This window comes from Podarcis bocagei, assembly GCF_964188305.1.
Source record: "Podarcis bocagei genome assembly, chromosome: 3".
NCBI classification, from domain to species: domain Eukaryota; kingdom Metazoa; phylum Chordata; class Lepidosauria; order Squamata; family Lacertidae; genus Podarcis; species Podarcis bocagei.
The window spans coordinates 13,537,600-13,550,078 of NC_138127.1; positions in this window are offsets into that span (position 1 = coordinate 13,537,600).

Sequence of the window (12,479 nt, forward strand, 5' to 3'; positions counted from 1 at the left end):
GTGTTCCATTGCACCAGAAGTCATGCTGGCCACATGACCCAGAAAGCTGTCTGTGGGCAAACACCGACTCCCTTAGCATGAAAGTAAGATGAGTGCCACAGCCCCATAGTCACCTTTGACTGGACTTAACCATCCAGGCGTCCTTTACCTTTACCTTTTTTATGCCCTGCCCACAACAGTTTCACTTGTTTGCATGGACCAAAAAGTTTGGCGACCCCCTTTCACCCTCCAATGTGTCAGGAATTGACTACAGCAAAAAAAGGAGAGAAGTTTCTATGAACAGTACCTACCATCCCTGGCCAATTCTTTTAGGCAAAGGTGGAGCCAGGAACTGCCAGTGGTGCCTCAGAAATAGTCTCTCAGGAGTGGCATCACTGTTCCTCCCCAGGGTGGAGGGAGTGGGGGAACCTACCCATCCTCCCTGCTGTTCATCACCACTTCATCCTACCAGGATAGATAATTTGGAGTTTGTCCTTCTACTTTTTAAAAAAAAGAAAAGTAGTACATTAGATTTTTCTTTAATTAAAATGATTAAAATGTAGCGCTATCACAGCTCTGCAGCATGACAGAGGTAAGAGCAACAGGAGCATTAGCGGCAGCACAATAAGTAGCTATGTGAATTAATTCTCCCCTGGTGATAACAAATCATTCAGATCTTTCTGTGGATGGGAGGAACATTTTCCCGATGTTTTGCTAAATATTACCCCTTGAAACAAGATGCAACACCAGACACAAGCTTGCTTCAAAATAGCTCAAACAGCTTCCCCTTAGGCGTGCACCACTTGTGACCCACGAAGCTAGATGCAGTCATGGAACATGCCCTGACAGGAGCCTGACAACAGCCCTGGTTGGTTGGTTGGTTGGTTGGTTGGTTGATTTGTTTGCAATACCAGGCAAGCAGTAAAATAAATAAATACATAAAATTGAGCCTCTGAATGGGTCACTACTTCTGTCACAATTTATGCAAACCCGTCTTGTCTCCAGGTCCCCCTTATAACGCAAATGTACGGATGCTGAAGGAATCACTCCAGTCGACATTTTCAAGCAAACAGATTGATTGTTGTTGTTTAGTCGTTTAGTCGTGTCCGGCTCTTCGTAACCCCATGGACCAGAGCACGCCAGGCACTCCTGTCTTCAGATTGATTAGCACTGCACTAATATGGGAGATTCAAATGCACTTATCCTATAGTTTTTGCACTTTCACTACCTTTCTTGGCTCAAAAAATGTACATCTAGATGCATATTTGGGGCTGAAACACAGACCAAAAAATGTGACTGTTTCTCAGTGCGATTTTAAGCAGATTTTGTAGGCCGGTGCTGAAATGGGACAGGTCAGACTTATGAAAACATCTGAAGCTGGCACAGACCAGAAATAGACCCTTGTCGGTAGCACAACAGCAGGGATCATTCAGTGTGCGGCTTAAGGGGTTAATTCTGTTATTCTTGCTGTTTTTATTATTAGTTTATTTTAAAAACTGGCTTTGTTTTAGGGAAAGGAAGTCAGGCAATACAAATCACAGCCAAGGCCGTAAGAAAAATCCAACCTTGGTTTTACTGAGTTTTAACATGAGCATCAATCTGGCGATGAAGTTCTAACCGAGACTGACATGTCTGCACCCAAGAAGGCTTATAACCCCAAAAAGGTAGATAGCGATCCATTAAAAAGAAGCAGTAAATCTCTTAAAAGGTACGTTGACGCCAGCTTCTGCAAGGCTGCCTCAGTGGCTGCCAGTGATTTATGTTTCTCAGGTTGCCCGCAACACATTTTGGGACTGAATCCAAAAAACCAAGTTGGGTTGGAAGAGGCGCCTTCCTTAACACGCAACTTATGTAAATGAACATTAAAAGGATACCCAGTGCTCCTCCTTGGCAAGAAGAGAGCCAACCATCTGGACCGTTGTGATTAGCAAGGTACCTCCTAGCATCCTGTAACTAGAAAGAGCCTAATATTGTGGGAAATGCCTGAGAAAATAGAAGATTTCTCTCAAGTACATTATTTATAGTAGAAGATGGGCTGTGCAATAGCCATTCATTTGGGTAATGAGGTGTGCCGATTTCCGTGTATTGTCCACTCAAGACACACAGCATGCATATGCCCTGTCATGGGAGAGTGTTTATTAATTACATTTAATTGTCACCATTTTTCCTAATGATGGTTTAACGCTCACGGTTATTATTTTCTTTTTTCCCTTTTGGTCTAAGGCAGCATTTGGGGGGAACTGAGCATGCTTCAAGAAGCAGCTGGAACGAAATAAACATCCTGACCTACTACTGCAGGCAGACAAGCTCCAAGTCAGACATTAGCACTAGAAGTATCCAGGCCATCATGCTCTAATGGACCAGGTGGAAAAAAAGCTTTTATCTCAGGTATGAAGCGGAATCGGGAATTATATTGGTCAGGGACGTAGCATGGGGGGGGGCTGTAGCCCCAGGTGCACAATTTTGAGGGGGCATGAACCAAGTGCCCCTCACAGGGATCCCTATCCCATCCTGCCTTCCGCCACGAGTCTCTGGGTCCTGGAGATTGGCCTGGCTTTGCTGCTGCATCCCCAATCCCCTTTCTGAATGGCCACTGTGACATTAACACAAGAGTGCTGGAGGTGAAATAGTTAAACAGGTTACCCAATCAGGACCCAGGGGGGTGGAGTCAGAGGGACTATAAAACCAGCTCTGGGGGGAGTTCGTGGAGGAGTTCATTGGGAGTTGGGTGGTTGGTTGGAGTGGGAGTGAATTGGGCTAGAGTTGTGGGGAGGTTGAGTTAGTGTAACGAAATAGGCTGAGTCAGAAACAGTTAGGGGCTAGGCAGACAGGTAAATATCGGAGAGGTGGTTTAGTGAGTGAGAGCAGGTAGCGAAAGTTATAGGACTGGATAGGCACCCCATGAATGTAACTGACTGATACTGTTTATGAAACCACATGCTTGTTAAACTGCAATAAATAAACAAAAGTTTATGTTTCAATTTAACCCTGACTGGACTCAGTATTGTCCCAGGTAGGGCTGGGGTGGTGGCAGCAAGAAATAAAGAGGTGGCACAGGGATCAATAGACGGTGAAACGTCTGGGGACCCTGTGTGATCGCCACAGCCACCTGGCCAGCGTCAGGGGGATACGCCTGCCAAGGGCCATGTTGGCCAGCCAGACTCCTCCCTGCACAGGTAGGCAGTCAGCGTGCTCCTGCTTGGTTTCAGTGGTGTGGGCTGGGCAGGCACCCCACTCCTTCCCTCCCAGCAGCATCGGCGGCAAGGGCTTGGCTACCACCTGGCACCAGCAAACACTGAAGCACCGCTGCGTAGAGGGCAGTTTTTTGCCACTAGCGCAAAACATTTGAGGGTAGAATGGTGCACATTCCTGTACTTTCTAATAATAATAATAATAATAATAATAATAATAATAATAATAATAATAATAATATGTTTGTACCCCGCCCATCTGGCTGGGTTTCCCCAGCCACTCTGGGCGGCTTCCAACAAAGATTAAAAATACATTAAAATGACACACATTAAAAACTGGGCTGCCTTCAGATGTCTTCTAAATGTCAGGTAGTTGTTTATCTCTTTGACATCTGATGGGGTGGCATTCCACAGGGCAGGCGCCACTACCGAGAATGCCCTCTGCCTGGTTCCTTGTATCTTTGCTTCTTGCAGTGAGGGAACCGCCAGAAGGCGCTCTGTGCTTGACCTCAGTGTCCGGGCAGAATGATGGGGGTAGAGACACTCCTTCAGGTATACTGGACTGAGCCCGTTTAGGGCTTTAAAGGTCAACACCAACACTTTGAATAGGTAGATAGTTATCACAATGGTGGGAGATGAGTACCTGGATTTGATTTTACTGGGACGACTGCATTATTTCACTGCCTGTATAAGTAATGGGGTTTTCCTTCATTTGGACGTAGTAATGCTGTGAGTAAACATGGACCTCTCACCATTCAGCTTTCGTTCTGAATGAGACCCAAGGAGCTAATCTGATTCTATAGAATTCCCTGAGATCCACACACAAATTTAGTCCAGTATTTGCTTACGTCTTCTTTGAATTTAATAGCAAGGCTGTGTCAAAAGAAAAGGGGGGGGGGAGAGAACTGATGCTACACTTCCTGAAAACGGTGCTGCGCACAGAGATAATACTTCTCTTTTGTGGTTGCCACCTTATAGAAGATATTTGCTATAGATAGTGTAGAAGGAAATGATACTTAAGGATGTGGGTGGAGCTGGTGAAATAGAGACGAACTGGCAGGAAATGGAACCTTTGAAATACTATTAAATAAATGCTCACAAATGATGACAGTCCTACAGGCCAGTCCAAAGGATGGTGGTCAACGGTTGCCGGCCAAAGTGAATGTAGTCAAAACAAAACTGAAAGAAAACAGCTCCAGTGTTTTATATGCATTGCCAATAGGGTATTACATGGCTGTGGGTATTACCTTGTTTATGCTTCTAGCTTGACCTGTTTTTAACTTTTCTGTGGTTGGGACCACCATTGTCCTACATTGGAATGGTCAGGGGCACAGAAAGGGTTAAATCACATTGATCGCAGCTACCTCTACTTGTCAGGATGAAGGACAGACTGCTAGGCATTGTACTGTGTTTTATTAAGGCTGAGACAAATGGACACGATGGAATGTCATTCACTATTTCTGGCTGTATGAGCTCTGGGAAACTAACGACCAACCCATGTAGCCACTACAGACTACTCCCCTGTCCACACACACACACACCACACACACATGCACACACACACATGATGAAATGACCCTTTTCCAACACTTTCTGTCCTATCTGTGCACAAAATAGGAACAGGAATGGAAGCATTTCCCAGTTTCTCTCTATTTCTCATTTTTTTCCAATTGGAAATTCCATTTGCCCAATTTTTGCCTCAGTTTGTGAATTTTGTAAAAGGAAATTCTACATGAAGCTGTTATATGGATTTATTTTATTCTTTTTTTAGAACATTCATCTTAATACATACTTTTTTGCATACAGCTTTGCCTAAAGTAAGCATTTTTGCATCCTATATCCCGTAGTATAATGTATCTTTCCACAAAACTTTAATTAATATGCATATATGTTGCATCTTGGGATGCGGGTGGCGCTGTGGTCTAAACCACTGAGCCTCTTGGGCTTGCTGATCAGAAGATCAGCAGTTCGAATCCCCGTGATGGGGTGAGCTCCCATTGCTTGGTCCCAGCTCCTGCCAACCTAGCAGTTCGAAAGCACACCAAAAATGCAAGTAGATAAATAGGTACCGCTCTGGCGGGAAGATAAACGGCGTTTTCGTGCGCTGCTCTGGTTTCGCCAGAAGAGGTTTAGTCATGCTGGCCACATAACCCGGAAAAACTGTCTCCAGACAAACGCCGGCACCCTCAGCCTGTAAAGCGAGATGAGCGCCACAACCCCAGAGCGGTCTGCAACTGGACTTAACTGTCAGGGGTCCTTTACCTTTACCTTTATGTTGCCTCTTGGACCTCAGATAAAATGAGGGACACCCACATTTCTAGACTATCTCTGTGCCACTGACCTGTCACTAAACAATCAATCTTGTTTAGATTGATACATCTTAGGTTGTACCCTGTTTACAGCTTCTTCTTCTCACACTTCGGTTTGCGAACTTTTTTCGGAAGCAGAACATGCTCCATTTTGAGTGTTATGCTTCCGATTTGAGTGCCACACTTCCTTTTTGAGTGCCACACTTCCATTTTGAGTGTTACACTGAGCTCTATCTGGTTTTGCTATTTGTTTTTGTGGGGTTTTTTGTTTTGTTTTTGTCACTGTGTGGAACCCAGTTCAGCTACTGATTGGTTGGTTGGTTGGTTGGTTGGTTGGTTGGTTGGTTGGTTGATTGATTGATTGATTGAATGAATGATTGATTGATTGATTGTGTGACTGCAGTACATTGTTTATTGCTTTCATTTTATGGATCAATGGTCTCGTTAGATCAGGCTTCCTCAACCTTGGCCCTCCAGATGTTTTTGGCCTACAACTCCCATGATCCCTAGCTAGCAGGACCAGTGGTCAGGGATGATGGGAATTGTAGTCTCAAAACATCTGGAGGGCTGAGATTGAGGAAGCCTGCGTTAGATAGTAAAATTCATGTTAAATTACTGTTTTATGGGTTTTTTAAAAAAGTCTGGGATGAATTCATCCATTTTGCATTACTTTCTATGGGAAAGCACACCTTGGTTTTGGAACGCTTTGGTTTTGAAATAGACTTCTGAAGCGGATTAAGTTTGAGAACCAAGGTACCACTGTATGTGCTTGCAAGAAACTCCCTGGCTGACCTTTGGCCAATCACTGCCTCTTAGCCTGACCGACCTCACAGGGTTCTTGTGGGGATTAAATGAGGAGGGGAAAATCATGTACACCATATTGAGCTCCTTGGAGAAGGCGGTGTGATATTAATGCAATAAACGAACAGGCAAAGTCTGCTTTCCAGCCAAGATTCAGTAGCTAAACACTGCTCACTCCACATGTGAAAGGGTTTCAATAGGCATGGGACCCTGTTACCTCCATAAAAAGTCTCAGTTCCATTATCTCCTTAAGAAGCCATTTTAGTCTCCTGATGCTGGAGGAGGGAAGGCAAATGTGGGTCCTCATAAGGTGGTGACCCTATTTGTGTGAGAGCAATAACCACATAGGGTTATAATGCTGACGTAACTATTGCTTTCACTGCTAAGTGACTGGCTAAATAAAACAACGACAACACGATCGTTCCAACTCATATTAAATCCCACTGCAATCTGTAGCATTCTTTGAGTAAGAAGGTTTGGGATCAGGGCATCAGTCAACATGAAGAGTTTCTGTGTGAGAGAGAGAGAGCATTGTTCAACCAGCCTGCTCCTATCTCTGGAATCCTACTGTACACAGCGTTGTCAGAAGACGTTACTGTCACTCCTTTGTCGTTTTAAATTAAAGAGAGGTCCCCCACATAGGGTTCCTGTCAGTCGGCCTCCTGGTTTTTTCTTGTTTTTTTCTTTCCTTCGTTAAGCAGCCGCCTGTTAATTAACAATGTTTAAACTATCTGCCTCACATTCCAGGCAAGGCAGAGACAGCTCTTCGCTTTGTTAAAATCCCTCACCAAAGGCTGAATACCCAAGCCTTATCATAAGCAAATCAGTATTCAGGAAGCTGTCACATATATCACCAGACCAAAGTGTGGCACCCAGGGAGACTCCCCACGCTACCAGGAGCCTCCAGCACACTCCTCAAAAGAGCAGCTCCACATTTCAGGAAGTAACACATTACAGAGTGATTCTCCCATTAAGATTTATGCCGAAAATAGAGGAGCCAGAACTTTGGGCATCTGCAGACTTTTCATCAGCTGATTAAGCATGACAGATGAAGCCTGACCTTTCTGTGCCTGAGAAAAGGAGAAAGAGAGAGAGAGAGAGAGAGAGAGAGAGTGCGATGGCCTCTCTTTCACCTCTTTATTCAATTGTCCACTTCCTCAGACAAATCAAAATGCTGCTTTGCAGCTGAATAAGTGGCCCCGCAGCTAGCTGCAAAGCCCCAAAGGTCTTCAATCAAGCACGGACATGACACTGGGTGATTTGCCTCTCCTCTGTTGCCAGGCTGGGCTGCTGGCCCCCAGGTCTCTTTGTCGAATGCATACAGTAGTTAAATTTCCAGGGGGTTGGATCCAAATCTCCTGCGAGTGCTGCTCCTATCACAAGATACCCCCACTAAAGGGTGGCGTAGGCCCTTTTGCCCCTCCAAAAGCGGCTCTCTGGGGGTGTTGGGAGACCCTCTGGAGACGCACTGGAGTTGGTGCTAGGACCTCAGGGGGAATTGCCTCCATCCTCTTCCTCCCATGGGAAACCCCTTCTGGATCACAGGGCCCTTCTGTTATTGGAAGGATCTCTTCCATCCATGGGAAGGCAAGACTGCATCCACCCTCAAGTCATGAATTTGTTCTACACCGGGATTTATTACCCCACCTTTCTAACACTACTCATAGTCACTTAAAATAGGGGAATGTCGGAGGAGAGGCGGGTGATAAATGCAGGGAAATAAAATATATGTTGACTGTCTCCAGCGGTGACCCTACATGCACACACATCTTCACTGCTAGTTTGAGGAGCACACTGCTTTCTCTTCCTTGCTGCTGAGGAGTCACACACATTAAAAAGAGTGGTCTGGGCTAGCAGGCAATAGCTTTGCACTGCATCATATACCACGAGCTTTTAATGACTCTAAATTGATAGCCTCTATCGAACAGTGAAGATAATTGTGGAAAAAACTTAGATGTAGTGTGTGCACCTTTAATTTAGCGATGCAACACAGTTGATATGGTGAGCCAGCACACCTGCCGCTAATGTAAAGGTTTCTCCAACTTCTTATAAGTCCTGACGAGTTGAGTTGTACTTTTTACAATTCATTGGTTTAAATGGGAGGGGGGAGCCAACCCAATTGCAAAGCACATGTTCTAAATATTTGGCAGGATAGCTCGACTATTTAAAAGATCTGGCTGTCTTTCCTTAAAATAAGAAAAACAAGAACATGTTTTAAGTATTCTGGTTTTCCTCCTTGCTGACCATTCTGACATTTTAGATTTCCTTCCTTTCAAATATTACCAGGGTTTTGGACATGAGTAAGATGCTGCAGTGACTTCAAGCTTAATGTTATGGCCAGGATGCCTTGCTGCAACCTGTTCTTCTCGGCATCTTGTCCTGGAAGGTCCTACATCTTTAACAGGAGAGAGCCCTTTATGGAGCTATTCTGGCAGAAGAATCCATCACTGTTAGTGACTCATTGCAATCTGTCTTGGCTATGGGGTTTAAAATGTACAGCCCCGTTTCTCGCAGATTCATCGTAACCCATGAAGTGGTCGAGTCGATTACCTTTCAGCTGAACCTGCTCCTCGCGTGCATGAAAGGGCAGTATTGATCAACCCATTCTGTAAGAAATTGAGCAGCCTCTGACTTCTCGACTCCGAGCCGCGTTCTTTTAGTGCAATCCATTTGCTCGGCTGCTGTCATTTATCTCTTCGTTTTACCTTGTCACCTACTTAATTCCACTGGAGGCAATTCTTACAACTAGTCTAATAATCTCTGCTAACAATGCAGAACACTATTAGCATAATAAGCATTTCCCATCTGCACAAATGAGGCTCCTTCTCATCAGTCTGGAAAACTAAGTACTGTACATAAAAATAGCAGGAAACCATTAAAAAGGGAATCCAGCGCCCCAGTCACAAATAAACTTCTGGAGGGTGGGAGGGGCAGAGTGGAATTCTTCTCACAAGCAAAACAGTAGGAAATCAAGGCCCTGACTTAACAGCTGCAACAGGTTACACTGCTTGAAGCGAATGCTGAAATAAGATAAATACAACAGGGAAAGTACCATTTCAGGGGTGAGGAACTTGTGACTCTCCAGCCGGTTCTGGACACTAATGATGGACTCCAAGCCAGCATGGCCAAGAGTTAGGGATTATGGGAGGTGAAGTCCAGCAATTTCTGAAGGGTCACAGTTTCCTGACTCTTGCACTACTTATGAAGCTTAACATCTGCTGGTACGTATTCTGCTTGTGCAAATTCTGTCAGGTTATGGTTTTAGAGGCTTCTTCTTATATTATACTTTCCTGCAGAAAGAGCAAACTCTGTATAGGGAAACAAAATGTCTAGAACAACATTTGTACACTGCAACAAGGCCTATCAAGAATTTTCACCTATAAACAGCCATGGGATATAATTCAGTAGCAGAGCTTACAATGTTCATTCAGAAGATCTAGATGCAATTTCTGCTCGTAATGTATGGGTGTAAAAGAAAAGAGGTTTGCCTCTTGGACCTCAGAAAGTTATTGTCAGTTATGAAGCAATGGTCTGGGCTGAGCTCCAACGAAAGTTTGCTGCTACAGAGATGGACTTTGTGAAAAGTTTCACAAAAATTCCACTTTCTCCCCTTGTTCAGTCCATATTCACAGTTCGTTTCTGGTTCTGGTGTGGGAGCAACCATGCTTTATAATGCCACATTGTACTATTTCCCCCTTTTTCTGCACTGGAGTGAAGACACAACTTGCTGCCCTTACTCTAGTTTCTGTGCACACTTTCCCCAAATATATTCATCGCAATGTCTATTTTTTGTTGTTGAGGAACTGCATTGTAAAATATGGAGAAGTGGGGATTCTGGAGTAGAGATTGTTTCAATGTGTGTATTGGATCAGAAACTGTGCTCTGTGCTCAGGAAGGAGACGGCTTCACAGTGGGAGGGGAAGGGCTGTAAACCCATGAAAATGTATGAAAACCAAATACAGTGGTACCTCGGGTTAAGTACTTAATTGGTTCCGGAGGTCCGTTCTTAACCTGAAACTGTTCTTAACCTGAAGCACCACTTTAGCTAATGGGGCCTGCTGCTGCTGCTGTGCCGCCGGAACACAATTTCTGTTCTCATCCTAAAGCAAAGTTCTTAACCCGAGGTATTATTTCTGAGTTAGCGGAGTCTGTAACCTGAAGCGTATGTAACCCGAAGCGTATGTAACCCGAGGTACCACTGTATTCTTAAGAACACAGAGGTGCGACAAATCAGCCACAAAGCATTACTGCTGAAAAAGCAACCCAAACCAAGAGTGTGTTACCTGTATGTGTTTAACTTTTGTTTCGACTACATCTATTCCTTTCCTCCTCTTTCTATGGCTCTCCCTCACGCTGGTTAGCTTCAGTTTTGAGGATGCTACTCTGTGGCTTTTGTCTGTCTACGGTGCTGGGCCCATAGATGGTGCAGTAAATAACAATCACTATAATCATTTTTGTCGCACACATCCTGCAATACCTAAACATCTACTCTAGAATTTACACTGGAACTTTTGGAACTTTTGCATAAGCCATATTTTTTGTACTGCCCCTGCCCCCCCCCAGAAAATTCTACCTCAGTTCAGATTTCATTATTATAATTGATCACAGATATCTTTTAATTAATTAAGCTATTTAAAATGCAGCCGGTTAGATGTGGATGCTCTGCTTGGCTCAGTTTCAGTTAAGTCTACTAGCACCAAGCTTCAGTGATATGGTGGACCTATGCACTGTCAAAAAGCATAGGGGGGTTTTGTAGTTGACACCCTCAGTATGCCCATATACATTTACATACCAGCTCGAGAATACCTCACAACCTGGGAGCTTCAATTTACCATCTGCAATCATGCACACCCACACCCCACACCCACACAACCTAAATCAAACAGCACACATGAAGTGAATGACCTCCATTTATAGCCTACATTTAAAAACCTGAAAAAGCTCCAAAATGCAAGAATATACAACACTGTCATGCTGCCTTAAATGGCTATGTTGAAGCAACTGTATATTCTGTTCCCGACAAGTTTACTTCTCTACTAAGTATTGTATTATCAAAAAGCACAGCTGACAGGCAGCACTGCAATACCATATGTTTCAGCACTGTTTCACCATTCAGAAGGAGGCGCTGAATACAGGCCTCAGATAGTTTTCTCCTATAAATTCTTTTAAGAGAAGGGCAGTGGAAATCAATGGCATTCAGGGATCAGTGGGGGCTACAATACCCTTGAAAATAATTCTGCTGAGGAAATAAAATATAACGTATTTCTTCCCAAATATGCCACAAAACATTTCCAATCCCCTGCTTCTCATTATTCTTCGTCTAAGCAAAGTTTTCAAATTAGCTTCATTAATTTAAAAGGATGTAAGATATGAAAACAAAAAACATTATCTGCATGCTGTGGAAATATTTCTGGTGGTTCCTCTCCCCACCCCCACCCCCCATGCTAACAGAGTTGTAAAAGAAGAATCAAAAGAATCAAAACCAAACAGACACCTCAAATTGTAACTATTGCAAATATACATATATACATTTAGGATCTTCTTTTTTTGCAGTTTTTTAAATTCAGCTTGTACTGGTATTAACAAATCTAATCCAAAGTTAGACTTGAATGTTATGTTCTTTGTACACATTTTGAATACTTTTCAATGCAGTTTTCCATAAAATGTCCATTTTGTACTCATTTTTCACATGGAATGCATATTTCCGTACATCTCTTATGTGCACCGAAACGGTATCCAAAAATCTGGAGAAGTGTCCAATCTGCCTGAGAGCTGCACTCCACTCTGCAAGCAAGTTGAGGAGTGTCAGATCAGGTCAGTTCACTACGAAAAGCAGATCAGAGGCTGATATAGGGCAGTACAACCTGTTCCCCAGCACACGGTGCTGCCTCTTTCCCCAAACCTAGTAAGTACTTGCTTTCAAAAGGAGGAGACATGAGGGCTCTGACAGGGTCCAAGAGTCTTCCAACTCCAAAGCCGAGTTAGAACTTGCTCAGCTTTGGGAAGGAGGCCGGAGGGCTCTAGGGCCCTGCCAGAGCCCTGTGCCTCCTTTCCAAAGCCCAGCACCTCTGTGTGTGTTTGTGTGTGTGTGTTAAATGTCTGCCTTGCAGAGGGCACCGTATTCTCAAGGTCTGCCCCCGAGCAGACTGAACAAATTCCTCAGCCACTGCATCAGCAGAAAGTCTGACTTCAGGCAGCA